The sequence below is a fragment of the Protopterus annectens genome, chromosome 6.part0 (genome assembly GCF_019279795.1).
Source record: "Protopterus annectens isolate FY-2018-M chromosome 6.part0, PAN1.0, whole genome shotgun sequence".
Taxonomy (NCBI): domain Eukaryota; kingdom Metazoa; phylum Chordata; order Ceratodontiformes; family Protopteridae; genus Protopterus; species Protopterus annectens.
This window is the reverse complement of record NC_056737.1, coordinates 1253585797-1253613610: the sequence shown is the minus strand read 5'-3', so window position 1 is coordinate 1253613610 and position 27814 is coordinate 1253585797.

Below are 27814 nucleotides of genomic sequence, written 5' to 3'. Positions count from 1 at the left end.
AGTATGGCTGCCTTCCATGTGCTTGAGACCACTGTGCACAAAATTATTTTAAATGTGCTCCCTTGAGGCATGTTTCCCTGAAATTAAATCAAAATAATTTGCTTCATGAACTGCATTAGTGCTGGAGTTTCCATTATTTTTAGTGTTCAGAGAAAGAGCACAACAGAAATATGGACTGTAATGTGCATTTATATATATATATATATATATATATATATATATATATATATATATATATATATATATATGTTTTGTTTGTTTTGTGCAACCTCATTGTTAGTATATACTATAAGGAGGTTGTGGGGATAAAGCTCTGCCCCTGAAGCTATTGACCCGCTTGCAGCTAATAAAAATGTTTTGTGTTATTTCATTTCAATTTGTTTAGCTGTTTTAAATTATGGCTACTTTACCTTCCATGGTAATACTGCCTTGCTATTTTTACCTTGCTCTGCTCTGTTTTATTATAATGCATGGGAGCCTTTGAGCTACATATATTATTCCTACTGCACCACAACTCATGATATGTGCAGCCACCATATAGTTGGCTCACTGTGCTACTATTCACCAGGAAAGTATTTACTAAAGTTATATAGATGCAATTCTAATTTTTTCTTTTAAGGCCCTAAAGGTAGAAAAGCATATCCCAAGCAACGTGTGTGCATATGTGTATGTGTGTGTGTGTGTATGTGTGTGTGTGTGTGTGGGGGGGGGGTGAATTTAGACAAAATACAATGTACAAAATACCTTTGTTCTCCTGCTTGAAGAAAATATCAAAATATGGTCTGGCAGACACTAATTCTCTAAACATCTCTGTCTTCTCTGGTCTTGCAAATTTCTGGATAAACATACTTCAGGATGAACTAAAAAGGAACAAGAACACACCATATCTAAATATTTCACAAATGCCATGTAAATACACATTGCAGAAGGGGAGTTATGCTTAAGGTAAGGTGGATTAAAGCTTGATACATTGCTGCACTTGGAATATTTTTCACCTGTTACTTATCACATCTACCTGCTGCTCTGAAATGCAATGATTTTTCAGCAGTGACTTTCAGTCAGTGATGTTTTTTTAATTTACTAGTGCTTATCAACTAATAAAAATATGGTTATACCACATGTCACTAATGTATAATTTGTGGACTTTAATGACCGTAATGCTCTTTTCCTGATATTGTCTTCCCCTGACCATTATTCCCTTTATTTGTATGGGTCAGACACTGCAAGTTGTGTGGCAATTGTTTTTGTCTGCATATGGTGTTTCAGTTTTGCCCTTGGCTGTTTGACCATAGAATTAATTTATACAAGTAAGAGGAATGATGGGGTTCAGGGGGCTTGTACCTCTCAAAAAAAACAATAACTATTGCATGGTTTACCATCTTATTTAGTTGATCAGTCTTGAGTGATGTGTTTGGGTTTCAGATACTTGAGGATAAACTGCTCATAGTGCAATCAGAAAATGTACTTTGTTCTATGTTCTGGTCTTAGATGAGATTCATTAATGCCTACCCTAAGTGTACACTAAGTGTACACATTCTGAGTGTACAGACAACACAAGCATAACTCATACTTTTTTTCCTCCTAATTTTTAATTTTTCCTATTGATTTTCCTATTGACATAAAGGTTACTGCAAAGTGCAGACTACATGTACACTCAGTGTAATTTTTCTGAGTGACTAGAAAGCACAACAATGCGATACATATGTTCCTGAATACAGATCGTGTACACTTAATGTACACTCCGAATAGCAATATTTATGTGTCCAGTAGTATGGCAGGCTTTTCACAGCTTAAGTTTTATTGTTTATTCTTTTATTTTGGATCAGTTAATTTGGCAACTGTTAAATGGATTAAACTGTTTTTTGCTTTATTTTTAATCAACTTGTTTCTTTAGTTAGTTTAAATTACTAGTGTGATGTTGATTTTAAACTGCAAATAATTTGATTGGGGTTACAACACTGCAGTGAAATTATTTCTGTGTTCAGAACAAGTTACTGCTTTAGTTTGGCTGGGGTGCAGATAACTGGAAAATACATGAAAACAGTGTGTATACCCTTTTAACAATAGTGAAAAAAATTATCCTTAATACTGTAACAAAAATAGTAATAAATATAAAACAATAAAAGTTGTCAGTATGAGTAAACATAATCACTAAAGAAATGTTTATACTTTTAAAAGATTTATGGTGACTGTTAACCATTTAGATTATCCTGTTCTTTTTATATTTCCCAGTGATACTGTACACTTTTGTCATTTTCTCTGAGTAGTAAAATTATCTGCATTGAAGCCCCGAATGGAAAAAAAATCTGCCTGTATGGGAATAGCAATGTTGATTAGCTATGGTTCATTGCTCGGCCTTTTGATAGGCACATATGGAGTATAGTGCTTTTAAATGATTCTAATATAATAGATTGATCTGAGGAGGTTATTGAAAGTGCCACAGAAACCACCTTGTCTTTACAAATTCTGCATGATGGACAGGAATTCAATTCATATGCATTTTTCATTACAAGGGTTATGAATGTTAATTTAAGCCTATTAAGAGAAATGTGTTCCAATATTTTTTTATCTTCAGCTATAAAGTAATATTTTAGGGAAGACAATTTTTCTTTATTGACTGACAGCTGTTTCAGAATTTTTTTTTAACAAAATCACTCCATGATATATAAATGGTGAAACACTGGAATATACCGTAAGCAATAACCCATGAGTTTATATTCAAAAAATATATAACTTTAAAGCTCCAAATTTTAGTTAAAAAGTAAATTAACTTGACTAAATAGACTGCTATATTTCAAATATAAGTGCTGTTTGGAGTCCAGTTATACACAATCTGACCCTTTTGGAGCAGCACAGTGAAAAATGACATGATGTAAAGTATTAGGTAAAACAGCATTGAGGGAATGTATACAAAAGTGGTACAGTGGTAGCATTGCTGCCTCACAGCAAGAGGTTCTCCTGTTCGATTCTTGGCTGGAGTGCCTTCTGTGTGGAGTCTGCATGTCCTCCCTGTGGTTGAGTGGCCTCTGAAAGACCTCGGTAAATGGGCGTGCCTTTGCTGAAGGTTGGGTGTCGGGCTGGCAACTTGGCACCATAAAAATCTACTGTCAGTCATTAGTGGACTGAAGTTCTGCTGTGGCGACCACTAACCGGGAAAAGACAAACATACAAAAGCTTTCTGATGACTAACATTTTAGCTAGGATTTCAAATGATGAGTCATAGTGAATAGATAGCATTGGTAGGGAAATGAACTGAATTTGCTCGAATCTCAATGAAAATGACTTATTTTGGAATTTTCAGTTGGTCTTGATGTAAATGTGCAGCACACAGCAACATAAAATAAAGTATTCTTCACAGATGTGCTGATTTAAAGTAATAAAAATGAAATAAATGAACTTAAATTGTCTGAATCACAATGAAAATGAATTTTCAATTTTCATTGTCTTTTCACATGATTTAAAAAATACTAGTAAATCAAATAATTAATTTTTATACTTAGGTATTAATAGGATAGGCCAAGTCATTAAAACAAATGTACTGCTAGCACTGTCAGACTAGTACCCCAACAGCCTCCCACACACATGTAACCACTAAAAGAGGTTGCCAAAGGACAGCACAGCTGTATGTGTTATTTTCCATTTCATAAAGCAAGCCATTTATACAAATCAACTGAGCTAACAGTGCATTAGATGCCCAGTTGTGTGGTGGTCATGGAACACATTACAGTGATAATGAGAAATACATTTTTTCCTTTTCTCACTGAATAGAAACTTACATATTTAAACCTTCTGCTTTCACCCTGCATTTGCAGCAATCACAACTACTCCAGTTATCTGTAACAGAAAAGCCACATTTTGTGTCATACCAAAGTTCAGTATTTCCCTAAAAGTCTTTTCTGGACCATTTTCATAGTTTTTGTCATAAAAGAGTATAAATTGTTCTGTACCACTGCAAAGACTGCACAAGCATCAGAAGAAATACTGTTATTGTTCATATATATATATATATATATATATATATATATATATATATATATATATATATATATAGGTCTACTTCTATTTACCGAAAGGTCGAAATACCAATGACTACAACGTCGAGAAAGACATCACGAAACACAGAATCACGAATCAGGTAAGAATGCACAGGGCAAATGAACCTGATAACATCCCAGGATGTGTCCTATATGGGTTGAAACAAGAATTAGCAACACCACTGGGTAGTCATTTCAATCATAGTATAAGCACTGGCTTCAACCCAGCTGAATGGAAAAAAAGGCCACTATTATCCCCTGGCACTGACCCAGAGAACTATAGACCTATTAGCCTTATCTGCAAGGCCATGGAGAGAATCATCATGGACCTTATCAACAAAGATATTGGTAACCTCCAAGCACTTGACCCTACTCAATTTGGATTTGTCAAAGGGAGATCATGCCTTTTAAACCTGGTGGACTTCTTCTAGGCAGTCACCAAGGCCCTTGATGAGGTGAAATCTGTGCATAGAGCCTACCTAGACATAGCCAAGGCTTTTGACACTATCCCCCACTCAAGCATAACTGACAAACTCACCCAGCTAGGTATCAACCCATGTATCATTAGATGTTTAGCTCGCTGATAGAACCCACATAGTCAAAATAGAGGAATCCACCTCAAACAGCAGACCAGTAAGCAATGGTGTTCCATAGGGATCAGTCCTGGGACCTCTACTGTTTGGAATCAATTTCTTAGAAGTGCAAGCTAAAACTAACGGTCTGTGGCTGACAAACTTTGCTGATGACTGCAAACTGGGAATAGTCATAGAATCCTCAAATGATGTCAACATCCTACAAGAGGGTCTTGCACAAACAAATGACCGGTGCCAAAGTCGTGGCTTTAAACGCAATGTAAAAAAAGGTATTATCATCCATTTCGGTAAGAGTCATGTTCCTGATAACTAAAACATCAATAACAACACTCTATGTATGCACTCAGTGGTGAGAGACCTGGGTATGGAGGTTGACAGCAACCTTACCTTTGATCACCATGTCTCTACAGTGGAAAGATGGGCATTTTATATTGCTTAGCTCATAAGTAAGACTTTTGCCTCCAGAAAGAAAGAAGTTATAACCTCCTTGTACTCTTCTCTCATCAGGCTAATAATTGGGTAGAATGCCCCTTTTGTTATGTACCTTTCCAAGCACTTGCAGCAATTGTAGAGACCACAAAGGTTCCTCACAAGGAAAATTCAAGGTCTTCAGCATCTGTCCTATGAGGATATTCTGAAATCACTGTCACTTTATTCTGTTTCACACAGACTACCTGGAGGTGATATCTGTGTTGCATATAAGGCAATCTTTGACTCTGCTTTATTGGAAATGCTAAATATCCATAAGTCAAATGGTACAAAGGTTACTCATTCTAATGGCCTTAACCTAGTATGTGACATTACTAGAACCTGCCGAAGAGACAGATTTGTCTCCCAGAGGCTACCACACCTTAGGAACAGACTCCTGCTTCATGTCAAGCAGAGCAGCTGATTGACCCTCTTCATCCACAATCAGGAGGATTGGATGGGTGACCGTAAATTCACCACAGGGGTCCACCAATGCCCCTCTTGGACATGGTTGATAGGTGCTGATTGTGGAAATAAGGGTAAAACTTGGCTAGGCTTGTCAGGGCTTTAGGGTCATTAGTCTAGTAACCTCCTATGATCCTATGATGGGTTAATTGTCATGTCTGTGAATCGATGTTATCTACCGCTAGTTCTAACCAGCACTTTCCAGTAGTAGTTAACATGGGCAGCTCATTCACCATGGTGGCACAAACACTCACTGTCATTTACAGTCCCATACACATATACACATTCAGACACACAGATATACACAGGTGCACACACGGACACACACACACACACACACACACACACACACACACACACACACACACACACACACACACACACACACACACACACACACACACACACACACACACACACATAAACACACACACACACACACACACACACACACACACACACACACACACACACACACACACACACACACACACACACCACATGCCTCTTACCTGTCCCTGACTTAACAAAATATCCCCAATATCTCTTTTTAAGATTTTGTTGCTGCCCTTGTAAACTGCAGATCCTTGCAGTAGGTCAGTAATGCCAGCCATTATCCTTTCATTCATCTTCCTGTTCCCTCATGTTAATAGAGCTGTTGCTTTATTAACTTTTTAAGTGAGTGGACGTACTACTTTAAAAACACTCCCTGGTTTTGTCTAGTGTTCCTCACAGCTTTGTAGTGACACCTTCCTTCACTCAGACATACTCCTGTCATTCCACTTATTGGTTTCCTTTCTATCATAAGTCATGTATTGTTGCAATCATATAATGTAATACATTACAGTTTTATACTTCCTAAAATGTAAAATAACCCCACTGCACTAATTTGTTACCATTGTGTGTTAATGCTGCTGCTTTGTGTATCAAGGGTACTGGGGTTGAGATTGCATTCCAAGCCCTACCCACAGCTGGAAGTGGTAACTACACTAAAGCCCTGTGCAATCACTTGCATAAGTGTATAGACTTGGCTATACCAAAAAGAATCTAAGCCATAGTCTCAAGTAAAAACAAGCTGCAATGGTGGGAATCCAGAATCAACAAACTTTAAAACAAATGCAAAAATTTGCTGTAAAAAAAAAACAAAGGTGAGGCTCCAACAATGGAAAAGCACCCTCTAGAGCCTTAACAAGGAAATAAGACAACTTGTCAAATTCTCTAAAGACTTCTTTGAGAAAACTTAGCAAGCACAGCCAAGGATAACCATACAGCCTTGTACCACTACATTCATAGCCTAAAAGGTAGGACCCAAGCATGAGCAGAACTAGTGACCAATGCTATCACACACACTGACCCCACAGAGAGAGCAAATCTGCTAGCAGATAGGTCTGGCAAAAATTTCACTGCCTTATCCCCTCCAAAATTATCACAAACCTTCCTCCAACCCCCCCCCCCCTCCCAAACCTACATATCTGAAGAGCAGGTCATCAAAGCAGTGTCCAAGGCACAAAACACAGCCTCTGTCGGACCAGACAGCATCCCAAGCTGTCTTCCAAACAGGCTTAAACATGAACTAGCATCACCATTCAGTACCCTTTTCAGTCATAGCCTAACCACATACTTTGCTCCTGTGGAATGGAAAACAGCAACAGTTATTCCCCTCCACAAAGGTGGCCTAGCAACAGACCTGGGGAATTATGACCCATAAACCTGACCAGCCTCATCTGTAAGCCCATGGAATGTATCATTATGGACTCATAAATAAGGACATAGCCGACCTCCAAACCCTAGATCATCCCCAAATCAGATTTGTCAAGGGCAGATCCTGCCTGTTAAATCTGTTGGATTTCTTTAAAAATGTGACCAGGGCCATTGATGAGGGCAAATCTGTGCACACAGCATACCTCGACTTGGCAAAGGCTTTCAACACAATCCCATACTCAGGCATTACCGATAAACTTAGCAAAGTGAATGTAAAACCCTTTGTTGTAAGATGGGCTGCCAACTGACTCACAAACCAAACACACACTAGCAAAGTGGGTGACTCCACATCAACCAGCACACCTGTCAACAGCAGGGTGCCACAGGAGTCAGTGCTTAGTCATGGTCTCAAACTGAATGCACAGAAATGCCTCACCATTCCCTTTGGCACAAACAATGACCCTTCACTCTCTATCAAATTAACAATAACTTAAGTACCCATGAAGTGGTAAGGGATCTAGGATCACAAGCTGACTGTGACTTTAACATTGACCACCATTGTCTACTGCAGTAAGGAAACCTTTCTACATAGCACACTTGATTAGTATAGGCATCACCTTGAGAGTAAAAGAGGTTATAACACCTTTATACTTCACATTAATCTGGCCCATAATTGAGTATAATGCCCCAGTCGGCATGTTGCCATACAAAGCACCTGCAGCCATTGGAGAGACCTCAGAGGTTTCTAACTAAGAAGATGAAGGGACTCCAGCACGTACCCTACACAGACCAACTAACGTCCCTGTCACTATACTTTTTAAGGGACACATACCTGGCTTACAGAGCAATCTCAGACCCATACCTAATGAACTTGCTCCATATCCATAAATCACACAAGAATAAATCTACCCTTCAAGGGGCCTAAATGTGACCTGTGACTTAAATAGGATATGCTGGAAGGACAGATTTATTTCCCAGTGACTGCCACATCTTTAGAATAGGGTATCAATTCATGTGAAACAAAGTATCTCTATGACACTGTTCAAGAGGAACCTGGACAAGTGGATGAGGCACCATGAATTCAAACCAGGAATAGCACCCACAACCCTCCTGGACATAGGCAGTCATTAGTAAATGCAATCTTGGGTATTGACTTACATTTCTATGCATTACATTGGGATGAAATGGCTAGGCTTGAAATAGCCTCCAGGTCGATAACCTAGGAATCTCCTATGATCTTGTGATCCTATGATCCTGTGAAATCTACTTTGCCTGTATTTTTTTAAACACATAAATAAATATTTTCCATTATCCCATGTTTCTAGAGGTGGTACAAAGAACTAATGTCCAGGGTGAGAAGTGGGAAGTACAGGGTTTTAATCTTTTTTAGTTCCCTTTAGACACACTGTATTGAGTATCCATGGTGGCTTGTCTTTTACCCTGACCTACTTTGTCTTTTTTTTCCTCTAAGTGTCTTTCAGGCATACTATATAGACTATCCCTGGTGTCTAGTATACACCTGACCCTAAGTACCATTAAACTGTGGTGCTTAAAGTGTTATCCCTTGTGTCTAGTGTTTCCACCCCCCCTGATTATTGCATAAATTGGTCATTAGTCTTGGGGATTGTGGAGGTATAACAGCCCTCCCAAACCACATGCACGTGTACACACACACACACACACACACACACACACACACACACACACACACACACACACACACACACACACACACACACACATATACACACACAGACCTACATAATCCTGTAACAAAAACCCATACCATAACCTCCCAGACAAAGACACACTCATTCATATACTCACACATGAAGCCCCACACATACACACTTGCAAAATCTTACCAAAACTACCTGTCTGTGTAACTCCTTGGCACTTACTTCTACCACAATGGGTGAACATGAGTGTCCATAAGTAGCTGTCTTCATTTACACAGATGAGCAATTCTGTGAATCGCTTGTTTGTATAAATACTCTTTCACATGCATTTCTGTGGAAGAGTAAGTGGTAAATTAGCATATGCATCTCCCTCGAATGTTTTATTAGCATTTAGCATGGCCAAGGACACAGCTCACAATGGCAATGCATGCCTTTATGCTGAAGCACCATGTTAGGGCTGTCTCTAAATTCCAAAAATTATGGCTAGAGGTGCACATCATGTATACCTCAGGTACTCTTTCTGAATTCCTCCCAATGTGTTTGATGGTTGCCACTATAAGTTTTTACAAAAGTTTTGGCTAGGGGTACACATCATGTATACCTCAGGTACCTTTTCTGAATTCCTCCCAATGTGTTTGATGGTTGCCACTAGACATTTTTACCTTTATCTCAATATTCATGTCAGGAAGTAACAGTGACTCTGTCAAGACCCAGTATCTGCTTGTCCAATATTGTTTATGGATGACAGATTGTCCTAGATCCCTTTGGAGATTCCTTTTTTAAGTATCACTTTTTTGTGGAAAAAAATTAACTTTATATCAAGACTAGTTTCTAGAATTTGGGATGAGTACCTTTGATGAATGTCACAAAAAAATAAGAAACATTCTTTACCTCAAATATTGACTTTCAGTCAAGCTAAGACAGATTCTGTTAGACTTTGTTGTCTGCTTATAGGCACCTGTTGCCAACTACTTTGCCTTATCCATTGGTGAGTGTATGTTCTGTGTCTGCATGATGTTCCTCAGGGTTTACTATCAAAATGTGGAATTGCACTTACATGAAACTGGGATGGTCGAATGCATGTTTTTCACTTTCCGTAATGCTGATCTAGAAATGTTCAAATGCACATTAGCGAATGGTAGTGTGCATTCACTAATATGGGATCGGTGTTCTAATAACAGATTGCACTGCAGTGGGGATCAGGGAATTTTCCCTTTTCCTCACTGCAGTGTGATCTTGGAGTTGGGATATATAATTTTAAGGGGGTATGGGGAGACTTTTGACATTGGAACTTCCGGTGCTCAAATGTTGATTCTGTGGTTACCATTTTTGACATTTTGGTAATTCTGTATTTACAAATTCGGAAAACAAATTTGATCAAAATGTGGAAAAATGTTTAGATTTTCCACATTTTGATTGTAAACCATTCTTCAGACTGCTCATCTTTTCTCTCAGCCCCTCTGGTGATCTCCTTCAGATGCCCTCAAGGACTGGGGGTGTCAGGCACATCCTCTGCAGCTGCTCAGCTACTCTCTCTGGATAGCAGAGAACCACTCTTGCCAGCATCAAATAAAGTACAAGGAGATTCTCCTTTGCTAATCTGTACTGAGTAGTTTCTTCCTGGGCAAGAGACTATCCTTCTAGCTACTTTTTCTCTTTTTTTGGGGGGGGGGGCGCTTCCTAATGGCTGGACTTGCAGGAAGTTAGCCAAGGCTTTCAGGTTTAAAAATATACAATATGACAGTTGCAATAACAGTATTATGATTATTATGATTTAAACAAGCTCTGTTATGTGTGCTTATGACGTCGCTAATGCTGTTTCTAGAAAAGCTGTTATGGGACAGTGCTGAACAACTTTCTGTTACTCATGGACCTTCAGTAAAACAATGACAGGGTGTTTTAAGTAGATAGGAGAATCCTCCATAGAATTGACATTATATTTGTATTCAGCTTGATTATATGCCCCCTCATGAGTCTATCCTTGCCCACTCTGGCATTTGTTAAAGCCTTCCCCAAACTTTGACTCCCAGTGATTTTGGATACTGGGGTATTCAGAATCTTTGTAAGAGTTACATTTGGCAGTGTACTAGCATTTCTAACTCAGGTACCCAACAAAGAAGAAACATGAAGACTGGGCCTGGGCTTTTCTTTCTTAATAGTCATTTCCCAGACTTATCAGACAATTCTTTATTTTTTCATTTGTCTGATTCTTGGGTTGCCCTTTTCTGGATCAATACCTCTAAGAATGTCTAAACAGGTCATGGCTGTTGTAATATGACTTTGCAGAGGATAGGGCAGTCATTTTTGTTTCCATATTTGAAGGCTGTCATATTCTTACAGATTACTTCACAAGTTCTTAAGAATTTTTGTTTTGAAGAAAAGATCTATTTAGGCTTATAGGTGCATTCAAGGCTAACTGCCACATAGAGCTATTTTAAGCCTAGCCAATAATTCAAGTTTAGAATTAAATGCTGTATCTGATGTTTTTTGTATTTATGAAGTAAAGACATTTACTGTTATACCAAACCCACCCATCAAATAATTTGTGAACTGGATATGAACCCTTCATTACCTGTAATCTTTCAACAAACTCACATCAATTATACCTTAAGCCACAGAGGTAAGTAATCAATTCATGAGGGAGTAGTCTCCCAGTGTAAATATATCCTCTAAGTGGAAGTCTACGCAATGGATATTATGATGCAGCCAATTCAACTTGCCAGTGCAGACAAATACAAATCTCAGAGTATTTATCCAGTGCTGAATTCGAACGACTTACCTATATAGTTCCACAATCTGGAGAGCACAGTATCAACCACATGCACCACAGGAAAAGCTTTCTTTGCAGCTTGGGTTTGGTTATTGAACATGGAGAAATATTGCTCATTTGTGTTTTTCTCACAGTACCTTTTCTGGGATGTGTTTTGGACTCATTGTATATTTTAATCTTCCTTCATCAGGGCAACTGAAATGTTACTAGAAGCAGATTGTAAGATTTTTCCAATCTATCTCTGGTATTTCTGATGAAATATCTCAACATTCTGAATTCCATGGCTTCTATTACGCTCATGTTTCTTTGGTCCCACTTCACATATGATAAACTCATAATATAATTCTAGACTACTCAGTCTATAACCACAGATTCATCAGAGTTTGATTGGGATCTGTGTCCAATAGGAGGAAAGGTACAGGGTCTCTGGAAATAACAAGACAATTTAAAGCACATAAATATAAAGAGGTTGTTGTGTCTTTCGACTTTTCCCGGTTAGGGGTTGCCACAGCGGAACTCTGGTCTGCTAATGATAGATTTTTACGTGCCGAGTTGCCAGCTCTGATGCACAACCTTCAATGAACGTATGCCTATTCATGCATGTCTCCACACAGAAAATGCTTTAGCTGAGAATCGAACAGGACAACGTCTTACTGTGAGGCGACAATGCTACCGCAGCACCACCACTGCAGTAAATGTAAAGGAGGCTGTACCCAAATACACTCTGTTTAATTATGTATTACAACACTGTGAAGTTGTCTGTGACCACTAGCAGCAGTGCAAGAGATGATAGATGGCTCTAAAAATAGAAAAATGTATTACAGCCATCACCTCTTTATGAGGTGATGGCTGTAATACATTTTTCTATTTTTAGAGCCATCTATCATCTCTTGCACTGCTGCTAGTGGTCACAGACAACTTCACAGTGTTGTGATACATAATTAAACAGAGTGTATTTGGGTACAGCCTCCTTTGCAAGTTATTACAATTTAAATTTCTTCAGATCAAAATATTGTTGCAGACAAGCTGAATAGGACCAGGAGAGACCCTCAGAAATGTTAATTAAACCTGGGGATCTTTCAGGAAATGGTGCAACTGTGGGGAAAGTCTCAAGTACATCTATTTGCTTCCAGCTATAGCAGAGATTTAAATAAATTGAATTTCAGACTGCTTTGCTCAGATCTGGAAATCAGATGTTCTTCCATTCACATGGATTGGAATGTCTTTGTATGATTTCCAACCCTTTCATCTGATAAGCAGGGTTTTTCTATAGAATTCAGAAGGATACCCCCCCCCCAAAAAAAAAAAAATTGTGTTTTTTCTCTTTTGGCTCAGGCTGCAGTCATTCCCCCTTCTTTTCGAATTTGGCCAAGGGCAATTACTGCTAGCTTCCTCAGCGGATGCACATACTTGCCAAAGATAGGGTCATTTCATATATCTCATCCTTCAGTTTCTTGTGTTGGCTGCCTTGAGGTTACAGTCTTAAGACTTTTCAGGTACTTTTTTGTATGAGGACATGCAGCAGTTATTAAAAGAGGCAAATAATCCTGCTACTAGAAAATCATAGATGGGTATGTGGAAAAGAAGTTCTATCTGATGTCATTCCTAGAAATAGGTCCCTTTTAAGGTCCAGATACCTCTCGTTCTACAGCGTTTGCATAAGTTATTGTCCTTTGGCCTCTCTTACTTTATTAGATTTACCTCTTGGCCATGGCTGGAGTGCGGGGAGTGCCTTCTGTGTGGAGTCGGTATGTCCTCCCCACGGTTGGGTGGGCATTTGAAAGACATGCATAAATGGGCGTGCCTTCGTTGAAGGTTTAACGTCGAGCTGCCACCTCGGCGTTCGTGAAAATCTACTGACAATCATTAGTGGACCGGAGTTCCGCTGTGGCAACCCCTAACTAGGAAAAGCCGAAAGACAAACAACAACAACCTCTTGGCCGTGTCTGCTTGCCTGCCGAGATTCCTCCCACTCTGAACTTTTTGCACCTAGCTCCACTGAAGACATTTTTGAAATAGGTTTCTATATCCACCTACTTAGGACACTGGCAGATTCCTCTTTGGATCTTAATTTGTGTTTGGAAAAATTTCACTGCTTTTCTTGGAACCTATTCATCAGGCTGTTTTGAAGTTCTTGTCTTCAAAAACAGTGTTAATCATTGCTCTGACATCTGGAAAGAAAGTATGTCAGTCGTACACTTTTATGGTATGTCACAACATCTTATTTATCTCAAGGATTTCAAGGATATGGTTGTTTTGAAAACAGATCCTTAATGTATGTATAAGACCTATTCAGACTTTATTTAAGCAGGCTATTAATCTCCTCATGTTTTCTATCCAGAACCGTAGAGCAAGGGAGAAAGAATGTTTAATACACTGGATGTCCTAAGGTACTAAGATATCACATTGACATGATTAAAACCTTCAGGTTTGTCTCCTATGAAGGTAAGTAGAAAGGGCAAATATTGTCATGCTATTTCCTGCAATTATTGTCACCATAACAAGACACTTCCTGGCAATGGCAAGACCTGCTCTTCCAGGATTCTGTCTACTATTGTGACTTATTTGAAAGGGGTGGACTTTGCAAAATTTCTAGAGTAATAACTTGGTGTTACCAAGCACTGATTATTTTTTTTCTATAAGTCCTATGCAGACTTCCTATGACTATTTTTCAGGAGCTTCTGAATACTAAGGCCTATGCCTCCTCCCTTGATTACTAAGGTTTGGTACTCATCCTATATAGCTTAAGGGTACTGCAGCAATGATGTAATAGTGAACAGTGTGTAAGTAGGCTTAACATAACCATATATGTTTGAATAGATTAGTGAGTGAGTCGTGCAACAGTGACCCTATGGTACAATGGATAGTGCACTGTACTTCTAGTAAACTGGTAAAAAACATTCAAAGGGTGTGGGTTCAAGTACAGCCACTGTCAACAGTTTATGGGAGTTGTGGCATGTGCCTGCAGTCCTAACTGCTTGGGAGGCTGAGATTGTTGGATTGAGCCAAATGGGGTATGATAGGCCAAGCATGAAAAGCATAAAGTTTTGAAATATGGATCCTGAAAAAAAGAGTAAAAAAGATTACTACTGCAGTAACTGGTTCCTCCCTGCCTTCCTCTAAACGCATATTTTTCTTGTGTTTTATACCAGGGTGTGGGACTTTTATTGCTATACATCGCATTTAGCCTACTTCTTCTTAGGCAAGAAAGCTCTGCAGTTTTAATGCAATAGCCATTGCCACTGATTTTATCCTTCCTCCCCCCTGCAAGTCAGTAGCCAGAAAGTGTGGAAGGTGCCCTAAAACTGGTGGGTGGGTCCAGTCCTTGATGGGACATCCAGTATAGCTTAAAACTACTAAAGAAATGATCTAGTCAAACATCTGCTCTTAGAGTAAGTTTGCTTATGCAGCTGTAATCCATCTAACAGAAGCTGGTCCCCTGTGTTACTTGAAAAAAATGCAGTATGACTATTTACATGCTTTTATAGGGCACTTGCAAGACTGATGATTCTAAAATTGTATAAGGCTGATGTGTCTCTCATTTGCAGATTGTTACATGTACAATTTCTTGCCATAGGTGGGTATTAACAAACTAATATTTTGTTTAACGTGCTCTATATAAGGAAAGACAGATTTTCTTTGATTCTGTAATGAAAACAACTGCTTATGTTGTCTTGGCCCAATAGAACATGAGCTATAATTTTACTTGTAACATTAGTTATCATGCCTGTAGTTGTATATGGAATGTTGCCATTGAATCTATAACATTCTGACATACATACATCAAAGAATGTATGCTTTAGCCTCTGAAACCACATTCTTAGTTAAAGCTGGAAGATTTGGGAAGCTACGTAAATAGTTTCTGAACTAATTTGGACTAAATATACTTTAAGTATTTATTGCCATCATATAGAAAGAATCCTGTACCTCTTATATTCAACACAACAAATTAAGGCTTTGAGCTGTAAATGAACTTGATTCCCTTAAAATTCCATTTGCCTAATGAGTGACTCGAAGCAAATTGCTTAGCCAGACAGTGCTTCTGGGTATCTTCTAAAAATTACACCAGTGTCCTGTTGGCAAACAAGATGAACAAAAGAAATAATTACATTGAAACTGCAAATATGCAATTCATGACTCAGTGCTGACAGTTGATGGCCTGAAAAAGTAGACAATTATCATAGTGAAGGTTTCAGCTTATCTTTCCAACTCAGTGTTTTGAACGTTTGTGCAGATATTGTGATTCTCTCTCTCTCTCTGTGTCTAGTTAAATACCATTGTTTTGTTTCAACAAACTTATAGTTTCACACTATGTACTCTTTCCACACTTATAGCACCCACAGATAAATAATTGTCTTGCTTCTGTTTCACCAATTCTTTGCAGCTGCAGATCTCTTTCATTGTTTACTCACTTAAAAAATCCTTCTTGGTACAACTCCTCTAGATTTGTGGTAGTACGGGATATCTCACTTTTCTTGGTTTAAATGTATATCTCAAACGAAAATTACCAGAGGAATGTGGTGGTATTCATAGTCATTGAATTTAGGCATGGTAGGAAGTTATGCTGGCTGTGCCTAAGTTAGCTAGGCTAGATTCAGAAACACCAGATGAGTTTAGGCACAGCTATTTGAATCAGTCTGAGAAAGCTGTACGTAAATGAAGACATAATGTGGTGTAAATGAGGAATATGTAAAAATATGCAAGTATATTATTCAAATTAGGAGCTCTTCCCACCTTTGTGTGATTCATAGTTGCTGTTTCTTTGTGCATTTGCACTGTGCGCCTTTTCTATCTACTTTGCAGTCCACATAGCTGCTTGCTTTTCTTACCAGCTTAGCTACTTCACATTCTCAGAGGCTAGTGTCGAATGTGTCAAAATCAGGTACAACCAGATGGACTCATCAGCCAAAAAGAAGAGAAAATACAGGCAAGAGCTGACCCATCTACACCTTACTGACCTAGAAATCATGGCTAGATTTAGAGTAGACAGGGATAAAGTATGAGCTTTGGTGAGTTTTTACAGTCCACTGAGGAATGCATGGCCTTCCTGTCCCTGTAGATACCAATATATGTATAGCCCACATGGGGTCCATCCAGAGACAAAATGGGGACATGCTGGGTATTTCACAGGCTTCTACCTTGAGGATATTTAAGCTTCCTCAACTGCTCTGCCTTTACTGCCTAGGTTTCTGTACCATACCGTAGTACTGGTCGCACCACTGTTTTGTACACCTTACTTTTCAGCTTCTTTAGTATTCTTCAGTCATACAGTACCCCTGACACTCTATGCCTTTCTGCTGCAGGCCCTCTGAGTTTAGCGTTGACCTTCTCATTCAGACTTTCCTTCTCCTCTCCCACCTATCCAAGATACCTGAAGCTGTTAACCTGTCCCACTATTTTCCCTTCTATCTCAATTTTCAGCTTCTTCTGGTTTCCCCCATTTGCTACTATTACAGTTGTCTTATCTGTACTCAGTTTTGTCCCATGTGCCTTCATTTTTTGCATTCCATTCCCCCTGTCCCTTACTTAGGTTCTTGCTCAGAGTCTGCTTGTGTAATGCCACATCATCTGCATACAGCAACTTTGTTGAGCTGTCCCCTTTGACCTGTTGTTTGCAGTCCATCACCAGTATGAACAGCAGGGGTCTCAGAGCTGAACCTTGATGCACACCGACTCACACTGCGAACCCTTGAGTCATTGGGTCATTATACATAGCCTTCACAATTCAAACAATGTTTCTGGCACTACGAACCACTGCAGAACTGCCCAAATCAGCTTTCTTGGGACCTTGTCATATGCTTTCTCAAAGTCTATAAATGCACATTTCGATTCTTCTCTCATCTCTAGCTTCTTCTCAACTATCTGTTTCACTGCAAACACTGGGTCAGTGTAGATCATTGTGTGTATTGTACCTAGTCAGCCACTGTAGCTACATAGCATGTGCATATAAGTTACTGAGCACATGCAAGACCAGTGCCATTTTGTATAGTCAGTCAGAGTGAATGCAGGCATGAATAGAGATTCACATGCGAGTGTGTTTGATGTAATGAGTCAGTCAGTTAGCTTAAATATATGTTCCAGTTACAGCTCCTGATGTGTTTATGCACAATAAATAACTTGAACCCATCACAGTGCCTCAGTGTCTCATTTGATACACGAGACATGGTGTTTGAAGTGGGATCCGAACTGAAGTAACTCACAAAGGATAAGGCATGGAGTTAGAAGTGGAGAAATATACAGGAGCCAACTTGCAAACAAGTCAGCAGTTATTCAAAGGTACTTAAACTCATTTGAATAATTTCAGTCACTGAACAAGTGGCGAAGCATTCAAAATGTTCAAAATACTTACCAAGATAAATGAAATGTCCTAAATTGTGACATACTAATAAAAGTTTTCAAACTAAATACAAGTGTTCAAAATAATTTCCAAAGTGTTAAAATTTATAAAAAGGCTAAAACAACTGCATTTTTTTGCAATATACTACTTTTTCATATTAACTGAAACGTTTTGACGTATCCAAAGTGTCTGGAGTGTTCACAGTGTTTGCAGTGTTAAAGTAAAGCCTTTTCAGAGAGATTGTTGTGCATTTCAGCATAATTACAAGTACCTGGTCTATGCTTATATTTAAACATATGTTGTTGTTATGGCAGAGGGATTTCGCAGACCTGGACCTCTGGTGTTTGGTAATAATATTGCTGAGACTTTGTGAGAGTTTGATATTTTCATACAGGCTGCATTTTCTGATAAAGATGCACGTACAAGACCATTCATACGTCTTAGTTTAGCTGGCTTGGAGGCCACTGAGAGGGAAAATTCATGTGTTTATGTACCTGCCATGTATATGAGGGAGGGGGAGAACCACCATCTTGTGATACAGGCTAAAAAGCGGGAAGACCCTGAGTGCTTAAAACATAAATTTAGAGAAATGTATAACCCTGAAATTAATATTATAATGGAAAGGCACATGTTTTACACAAGAAATTAAAAGCCAGGTGAAACTATAGCATCATATATTACCGACTTAAGAAATAAAGCAAAAACGTGCAGATATGGTGATCTGAAAGGTGAGTTGAGCTTGTGTATGGTGTTAATAATGATGCAGTGAGAAAGATATTGTTTTAAGACAGTGATTTAACATTTAGCAAAGCCATTGAGATTTGTCAAATATATGAGCCTAAAGAAAAACATACGGATATGCTTATGAATGAGAAAAATGTGCATGCAGTGTCTGCCAGTGCGAATATTGATAGTGTACAAGATAAAGCTTAGACGGAAAAGAAATATAAACCAAGTGGTGAGGCAGTACTCGACCTTAACTATAAACCAAATGGGCCCACAATACCCAACCTTTTTGCTAACTGTCGTAATTCTGGAGGCAGTCATGAACTTAAATGAGAAAAGTGCTTAGGTTTTGGTCAGCAGTGTCATAAATATAAAAAGTAGAATCATTTCAAAAGGCTTTGCAAGTCTAAAGTGGCACATGCTTTTATTAAAAGAGATCATTTGAAGAAGCATGTAGATCAGATAGAGAGCTGTGAGGAAACTTTCTATATTGATGGTGTCTCTGTGATTGATGAAACAGTTACAGTAGATTATCAGCTGGCAGCAAAGAGTGGAATATTCTGTACTGTTCTGATTAATGGGAAACCTGTAGAGCTTAAAGTAGACACTGAATCTAAGTGCAATGTTATATCAGTACAAATGTTTGCCAAAGTGAAAGCTGGTGAGAAACAATTCAGCAAAGTGTGCAAAACTAGTTGCTTAAGGTGGTGAAGAGATTCATACTGATGGTGCAGTAGTTCTCACATGACATTCTACTGGAAATAGCTATGACTTGCAATTTTACATAGTCAAAAGACACATGCAGACAATGTTAGGCCTCAAAGACAGTTTGAGAATGGGACTGATTTAATTTAATAAAGAGGTCCACCATATAAGTCTGAACAACAACAATAGTTTTACACAGAATATTTTTAGTGAATATGCTGATATTTTCACAGATGAGCTTGGCAAACTTCTAGTCACATATTCCATGAAGTTAAACCATGAAGTAAGCACAGTTGTCAGACCAACAAGGAAGATGCCAGTAGCAATGCAGAGCAAAATAAAAAAAAATAACTTGACAAAATGGTGAATTTAGGTGTCCTTCCTTCAGTAAATGAATCATCTGAATGGATATCCTCCATGGTCATAGCTCATAAGAAAAGCTCAACTCAGATGATATTCAAGTATGTATCGATCCAACAGACTTAAAGTACTTGTGTCTTCATTATCCAATGTGCACAGTAGAAGAAGTAGCTGCTCTCATGCCAAATGCATGAGAAAATAACGATCAAGGCTTCCAGGCCTAGCTTCTCACTCTATAAACAGGTATTAAAACAAATTCTACTCCAAAAGTTAGCCCTTTTGACAAATTTTGCTGGATCACAAATCTTCACTGTTAACCACTTTCAGTACACCATTTGGAAGATACAGATTCTTGAGAATGCCATTTGGGGTAAATTCTGCCAGTGAAGTATTTCAACGTGCGATGGAACAAATTTGTTCTGGTCATCCATGTGCTATTATAGTAGACAACATTATTGTAGGGGCGATGGTGAAGATGGACATGATAGAAATTTGAAGAAAGTTCTAGAGCATGCTTGTGAAGTATATCTTAAACTGAATCCTCAAAGATGTAAATTCAAACTGAAAGAAGTTACATATGTGGGTCATTTGTTAACCATTTATGGCTTACAACCAGATCCATCTAAGCAAGTAACAATTCTTAAGTTGCCAGTTTCAGAAAATGTCACATCTTTGCAATGTTTTCTTGGTATGGTTAACTATTTAGGAAAGTTCGTCCCAGAACTGAGTGAGCTTTCAGCACCCTTACATGAGTTGACATGCAAAAATGTCAACTGGTCATGGCTGCAGCAACACCAATAAGTATTTGATATTCTGAAACAGAAACTTGCCAGTTCACCCACATTGAGATATTATGATGTTCACAAACATGTAATGCTTTTGTGTGATGTTTCAAAGTATGGTCTTGGTGCAGCATGTCTTCAAGAAGGCATACCAGTAGTCTAGCATCCAGAACTTTAACCCAAACTGAAATGTAGTATGCACAAATTGAAAAAGAGCTTTTAGCAGTAGTGTTTGCATGTTCGAAGTTCAATGATTATATTTATGGAAAACCTGTTCATACAGAGACTGATCACCAACCTCTAGTGACAGTTTTGAAAAAGCCAATACATACAGTCCCAGCACGCCTGCAACACATGATGAAACTGCAAAAGTATAATTTCAATATAGTCTATAAAAAAGGCAAATGCTTTGAACAGCATGATAATGAGAAAGCAGACTTTGAAGTCATGGAAGTCAAAAGTTTTTCCTCACCACGTCTTGATGAACTCAGAAATCACACAGCCTCAGACCCAGTTCTCCATAAGCTGCAACATTTTATCAGCCAAGGATGGCCAGAATGACAAACTAGTCTACCACTTGACATACAGAAGTATTTTCCTTACAGAGATGAGCTCATGATGGAAGATGGAATCATTATGAAAAGTCCTAAAGTAGTAATTCCTTCAGCATTACAACTGGAATACATCAAAAATTTACATGATAGTCTCCTAGGTACTGATTCAATCAAAAGAAGGGCAAGAGACATAGTATTTAGCCTTCTATGTCAAAAGATATAGAGAAGGAAACTCTAGCATGTTCAATTTGCAATAATAATAAATCACACCAACAAAAAAAAAAAAAACAACCACTTCAGCTAAATCAGATTCCTGAATTACCATAGTTGACGGTTGCTACAGATATTTTCAAATGGAATAGTCAGCATTACTTAGTGTTAGTAGACTCTTATTAAAATTGGTTTTAAAACTGACCTTCTTCCTAACTTAATGTCCAACAGTCATTACGAAATCAGAGACATTTTTCTGTCCATGGTAGTCTGCACAAAGTGATTTCTGACAATAGTGCACAGTTTACAAGTCAGCAGTTCAAGAATTTTGAAGAACCTTGGGACTTTGTCCATATTACTAGTGGTCCTGAGTTTCCACAGTCCAATGGATTAGCTGAGCATGCAGTTCAAAGTAAGAAACGTTTGCTGGAGAAATCCAAAAGAGATGGTAAAAATGTTTTCCTTAACTTACTCAATCTTAGAAACATTCCTTGAGATAACTTGCTTGGTTCACCTGGTCAGATATTAATGTCCAGACAGATGAGAACAACTTTACCAGTCAGTAAACAATTGTTACTACCAAATAGAACAACAGAATGGTCCAAGCTTAACTTTTGAGAAAACGTCAGTTACAAAACCTGTACTACGATAAGCCCAGCGAACCTCTTAGATCATTAAGATGAGGAGAAGTTGTGAGAATGCAAACATATAAAGGATATGACTGAGTGGGTATAGTCAAAAACCTTTGTGAAGAACTGAGATCTTACATCATACAATCTGATGGAATGGATTTCAGAAGAAATTGAAGACACATATTGCCAGTCTCAGAACCAGTGACGCAACAGATTACCTGTGCCAGACACTCTGTCAGAGTGACTCTATACTTGTCCGAATTCCAGTGGACAGTGTACTTTCTTCAAGTAACCCTGTTATAATCCCCAAAGTTCCAGTTATAAAAGATTACCCAGAAACTGTGCCTGTTGCTAAACATAGTCATAGTTTTTATATGACCAGATTGGGTAGAATTTCCAAACCCATTTCAAGATACACAGCAACTTGGACTTGAATTAATTTGTTGTTATATATTAATGTGATATTTGGCTTGTTAAAAATATCTAATTTTCCTATTGCATATCGAACAAATCAAAGAGGGAGGATGTAGATCATTGTGTGTATTGTACCTTGTCAGCCACTGTAGCTTGACAGCACATGCATATAAGTTACTGAGCACATGTAAGATCAGTGCCATTTTGTATAGTCAGTCAGAGTGAATGCAGGTGTAAATGGAGATACGCATGAGTGTGTTTCAAGCAATAAGTCAGTCAGTTAGCCTAAATGCATGTTCCAATTACAGCTCCTGATGTGTTAATGTACAATAAACAACTTGAACCCATCACAGTGCTTCAGTGTCTCATTTGATACCCATGGCATGTGAGAGTCGGTTGTACTGCATTCTGATTTGAATTCAAACTGCTCATCTCCCATCTTACTCTCTACTGCTCTGCATATTCATTTATCAATCACCATCTCCAGAACTTTCATGCAATGTGACAGGAGTTTGATACCGCTACACTGCCCACAGTTATGGATGCCCCCTTTGTTCTTCTACACTGACACTAGTATGGTTATTCTCCAGTCATGTGGGATACGCCTTTCTCTCCACACTGCTATGAGTACCCTCAGGAGCCATTTCTCCCCTTTCTCACCCAGCATTTTTATTATATCTGCTGTGACCTCATCTGAGCCTGCTGCTTTCCCTGACTTCATCTTCCTTAGTGCTGTTCTTACTTGTTCCATGGTGGGCTCCTTCCTTCTCTCATCATATGCTGTGTCTTGGGCAGTGCAGTCTCTGTGGGGTATTCTTCATTCAGAGAATCATGAAAGTACTCTTTGCATCTGCCTTTGATTTCCTGTTGGCTGGTAAGCAGGTTGTCACTGGCATCTGTTATAAAGGATGTCTGACTATATTCTTTATCTTTCTGTCTTTGCCTTGGGACCTGATATAGTTTCTTTATACCATCCACTGAGTCACTTTGCAGAAGCTGGTAGAGTGCCTCTGATGCCTTGTTCTTTGCTATTGCAACTCTTCTCTTAGCCTCTTTGTTTGCCAACCAGTATTCATTCTTAGCCTGGTCCATCTTTTCTATCTCCCACTTTTTCCTGCACTCCTTCTTTCTTTTGATGACTTCCTGGACTTGTGCATTCCACCACCAGCTTTCCTTATGCCCTTATGTACCTTCCATACCTGCTCAAATCCATATCTATTGTTTAGTCCTTATGTACTCTGTTTTAATGTGCTGACATTCCTCTTCATTTCTGCTTATTTGCTTCTCTTCCTGAAGTGCTAGAGCCCAGAGTAATTACTTGAACTCTTGTACATTTGCGCCCATTGACTTCAGTGTCTTCAGCCTAGTCTCTGTTGACTTTAGAACCTTTTCTGACCACTGCTTGCAGTTGTTTATAGGTTTGTAGGTTCATACTAGACTAATGACCACCAGGGTCTTTACAAGCCTAGATGTGCAACCCAACTTATTTTTGTCCCAGAGTTTCTTGGATGCCTATATGGTGGGGCATGTTAATAAGGAGGCAGCTATGGGTTATGTGTGGGGTATATTAGTTGGGGATTAATTGACTTACTGTTGAACTCTGTTCATCAAAGACATGGAGGCCAGGCCAGGGGTGAATTTGCAATTTCCCATCCAGTGATCAAGGTTTCTTTTAAACAGGGTCAGGGATGAACTCTGCATCAGGTAGATGAGGAGCTTATTGCATAACATGGAGATCCTTTGAGACACATATTGTTCCCTCCAGCAGGTTCTATTTATGTTGTAGACAAAGTCCTTGGATCTAGTGTTTCTGATGTTGTTTGTCTTGAGGATGTGCAAGAGATCCATCAGAGCTGAATCTGGGGATGCCTTATATGCTAGGCAAAGATTGCCTCTCAGTAACCTGTAGGAGACTGAGTTCAGAGAAAGGACCTTAAAGTGATCTGTGTAGGACAGAGCATTCATACCCTAGACTCTCCTGGTGAGGAACCACTGAGGGGTTTTGACTGTTGCAAGTGGCTGGTTAGGTACATGCTAAAGTGGGCATTGTACTTGATGTGTCTCATACGGACCGAGTAGAGTGGTACTATTACTTCCTTGGTCCTGGATGTCATACCCTTGTCGATGAGTAGGATGATCTATCTTGACTATGTATTGGTCAAATGTCAGATTACCATCTGCATATGTTCCCAGGTCATCAACTATTGGGTCAACTCCTAGGGGTGTTTTATCCTTCTGTGTGGCACATCTCATTACTAAGGGTTTTGCATCCAAGAAGCAAGGTCATTTTCTCCCTCTACTCTTCCCTCATTAGGCCAATCATTGAGTACAATGCCCCATTTGTCATGTACCTCACTAAACACCTGCAACAACTGGAGAAGCCGCAAAAGTACATCACAAGGAGGATCCTAGACCTTAAATATTTATCCTATATGGATAGACTCAAAAAACTCAACTATTCTTTGTCTCATATCGCTTACTTAGAGGTGATCTCTGCTTGATTTACAAAGCCATGTCTGACCGAGCTCTGTTAGAAATGCTACATCTAAAGAAATCCCAATGCCTCCGCACAACACAGTCCAGAGACCTCAACCTCATTACCACAATCAACAGAACATGCTGGAGGGACAGGTTGTTAACCCAGAGACCGCCCATGCTATGGAACAGACTTCCCATATATGTCAAGCAGAGCAGCTCACTGGGCCTCTTCAAGAGAAATCTTGATGAGTGGATGGGAAATAGAAAATTCACCCCATGGATCACTCCAGTGGCTTTACTTGACAGAGGCACTGGGGACTAAGGTCGGGTGGCATGATGCCAGGGTAATCCTATGGACTAGCCTAATACACACCTTATGAACCTATGAACCTATGAACAATTATCTTAGGTGGATGCCTTTCCAAAGGGCACTATAATGCATTTATTTGCACTGAGTTTTAATCTGTGACTTTTGCTCCAGTCATTTGTTTGTGTTAGACCTCCCTGGAGAATGTTGGTGTCATGGGGGACTCTATGATAGTTCCCAGTTTACAGTCATCTGTGATTTTGGTGAGCCAGAGGCCTATGGAATTAGTTTTGACTTCTGAGAAGTAGATGCCAAAAATGAACAGGCCCAACACAGAGTCCTGGGGTACTCAGCTGGTGAGCAGTCTCTTGGTGGCAGTGTTCTCACCAGTCTTGATTTCTTTGGTCCTATCTGGGAGCTTGCTGGCAATCCAGTGAGTTATGTAGGGGTTTATTCCTAGTTCTGAGAGTTTGTCAGCAATACTTGAGTGGGATATTGTATGCAATACATTGGCCAGGTCGAGGAAGGCAGTATGCAGAACTTCCCCTTATCCATAGCCATAGTCACCCTCTAGAAGAAGACTACCAGGTTAAGTAGGCAGGATCTTCCCTTAACAAAGCCAGCTGGGATGGGTCCAGTGTCTGTAGGTTACCCATGCCCTTCTTGATCATTTCCAGGATAATTAATTCCATGGCTTTGCATATTAGACGTGTCATATTGATGTGTCTGTATTCCCAGGTTCAGTTAATGGTACAGTATTATGAAGAAGGATGACCATTGTGGCCCTCCATTCACCTGGCATGTAACCTGTCTTGAGCAAGGTGACCAACGGTCCCAGCTTTTCCAAGACAGTCCCAGTTTGGAAGTCTCTGTCCTGGAATCCAAACATTGTCTTTGGGGCACAGAAATGTCCCAGTTAAGACTGCTCAGTCTGAATGGTAACTTGGCTTCCCAGGGTGGCCAGTCCCCCTGCTTTCCCATCCTAAGCAGCTCTGGTGACTTTTTGCTATTTTTTGGGGATACCATTAGGTATGGGGTAAGTTCAGATGCCTTTGCCCTGGCAGGAGCCTTTCAGGCCCTGCCACCATCAGTCAGTCACTCCTGCAAGGACTTCCATCATGGGGGGGGGGGGTTCTGCTTGACCCCACTCACCCAGGCTGGAGCACTCCAGTCCCTATACCCATCTGCCTGGTGCTCCCATACTGACTTTTGTCAGGGCCAAATCTACAGTCCTCCCCTTTGACCTGGGCAAGAGACCTTCCTGAGCCATGGCCCTCCATGTCAGGGGACTCCAATGCCTGCATGTCTCCTGCAGGCTGCCAAATCGTGATGGATTACTCAAGCCCTCGGACCCCCTCAGGGGAACTTCCTTCTGATCGTGTCCACACCTTTAGAACTCTCTTCGGCCGCTGAGGGGCAGATCCTCTCTCATGAAGCCTTCAGAGTCCCCCTGCTTTCCCATCCAGAGCAGCTCTGGAGACTTTGAGATTTTTCAAGGATGCTGTTAGTTATGGGGTGAAGTTGGATGCCTTCGCCCTGGCAGGAGATCTCCAGGCCCCTCTGCCATAAACCCTGGTGCTTCCTCAAGGACTTCCATCATGGGGGGCTGTGCCTAACCCCGCTCACCCAGGTAGGAGCTCTCCAGGCTCTGCTGCTGTCCACCCTAACACTCCCTTAAGGACTTCCGTTGTGAGGAGCTCTGCCTGACCCTCCTCATACAGGCAGGAGCTCACCCAGCCCTGCCACTATCTGCCTCTCTCCCCCTTCAAGACTTCCCTCCCAGAGGGGGCATGGTCCATATCCCCTCATCCAGGCGAGAACTGTCCTGTACCAGTCACTTTCCACCTCTCTCTCTCTCTCTCCCTTTCAGACTTCCATTGGGACTAACCCCCTCTGGGGTTCTACTTCTACCCAGGAGAGAGAGCTGTTTTCCAGGTTTACATATCTCCTAACTACTGCCAAATCATGCAGTGTCATGTGGACTCTTGGAGCCTCTCAGGAGATATTCCCAGCCTCATGGAACTCTGCTGGGCCATGAAGCCTCAGACAGTTCCTCATCCAGACTTTTGTGACACTGATTCTCCACTTTGCCTTGCACCCAGTGCTTTCAAACTTGCAAGGGAGATGGTCCTGAGTCCCCCATCTCTGCACTTTTTTTGGCACACCTCAGTCTCTCACCCACACTGTTCCAGACACTGACAAATGTGCATCGCTTCAAGCCTCCTGGCATGTGGACTCTTGCCTCTTGCCTCCTGGGTGGTGCTATTCACAGAGTGGCATCCTCACAGTGCCTGGTAAAGGACAGGAGGCCAACTTGCCTGCCCCAGTGCGAGATGACATGGCTGCCCTATCTTCTCTCCCATTGGGGCTGGGAGAATGGGATTGCAGACCTGGCTTCCCGGGGTGGCACTCAGGTGTCCCAATTTAGGTCCTGTAACAACATGGTCACCTTGGTCTTGAGGCTATAGTTGAAGAGTGCCTCAAGAGGTCCTGCTAGGTCATGTTTTAGGCTATTTAGGAGCAACCGGGGATTTTGTTGGGGTCCAGTGAAGCAGTGTTTTTAGCCTTACAGAGCACCTCCAGGACCTGTTCCCTGTTG